This window comes from Pteropus vampyrus, unplaced genomic scaffold (assembly GCF_000151845.1).
Source record: "Pteropus vampyrus isolate Shadow unplaced genomic scaffold, Pvam_2.0 Scaffold371, whole genome shotgun sequence".
Taxonomy (NCBI): Eukaryota; Metazoa; Chordata; class Mammalia; order Chiroptera; family Pteropodidae; genus Pteropus; species Pteropus vampyrus.
Window position 1 is genome coordinate 448809 of NW_011889152.1, and position 1041 is coordinate 449849.

At 70.1% G+C, this 1041-nt stretch overlaps 1 long non-coding RNA gene across 1 annotated transcript; it reads right to left on the reverse strand.

The window, feature by feature from the left end:
- Positions 1-358: 358 nt before the first annotated feature.
- On the reverse strand, positions 359-803 carry LOC111731419. Its single transcript, XR_002777125.1, has 2 exons — positions 709-803; positions 359-581 (listed from the first exon to the last, which is right to left on the reverse strand). It is a non-coding gene; the product is annotated as an uncharacterized LOC111731419 (long non-coding RNA).
- Positions 804-1041: the final 238 nt, after the last annotated feature.

The following is a 1041-nucleotide window of genomic DNA, read 5'->3' on the forward strand; positions in this document are numbered from 1 at the left end:
CTGGCTGGGCCCTCCCGGCCGCCATCCTACGGTTACCGGATTCCTGAGCACCCCCTCCATTCAGCCCTCGATTCTGCAGGGACATCCCCCCCACCCAGGTGTCTTGCGAGGCTCGCCGCGCTCCCGCCCCCGGGGATCGATCGGCTGGCTGGCGACGCGCGGCCGCAGCTCGCGAGCCTCCGCCCCCTCCCCAGCTCCGGCTACGCAGGACGCGGCCTCCGCGAAGCGTCCTCGCGGTTCCGGGCCGTGGCCGGACTCGGCTCCCGGCCAGCTCGGGAGGCGTAGACGCACTTGGCCCTTCTGATCGCGCCTGCCCCGCCACTCCAGGGTTGGTGGGGGTAAGGAGAGTGAGCCCTGCTTCCCAGGGCCGCGGTGCTCGGCACCCAACCCCACCCCGGCTCCTCCCCCCACGCCAAATACCCCCTCGGGCGCGCGCTTAACCCTCGGTTTGCCGCGAGGCCGGAAGGGGGGGCGCGCTTTGGGCTGGGGGAAGGTGGGGGTGGCAGTCGCGCTTCAGCTGACGACCACTTCGGGATCCGCCGGGCGATTTTTATTTCATTCTTGGGTTTGGTGCAGCAGCTCTTGGTTGGAAAAAAGAAAGAAAGAAATCTGCCCTGTGTGTGGGCCCTGCTGGCTTCGGGGGCGGGGGGGGGGGCGCAACAGGGGCACCCGAGAGCAAAATGCAGGGGCGGTCGTGGAGGGACGAACCTCGCGCACAGAGGAGGCCCGCGGGGGAGACCTTGGGCAAACGAACCCCAAATGAAAAACACAGAGCACACAGAGGCCGTTGTGAGCGCGCGGCGGCGGCGGCGGCGGCGGCGGCGGCGGCGGCGGCGGCGGCGGCGGCGGTGGCGGGCAGTGGAAGCGGCTCCAAAGATCATGTTTGAAATGTGGATCCCGAGGGCGCATATCTCCAGGCTGGCGGGAGCCCGGCGGCCGAGCATGGGGCGGAGGCCGGGCGGCCTTCTCCTTGTGGGCCAGGGGAGGCTGGCTGCCCTGACGTTGGGAGGGGGTGGGCCAGCCGACGTCGCAGAAAACGAC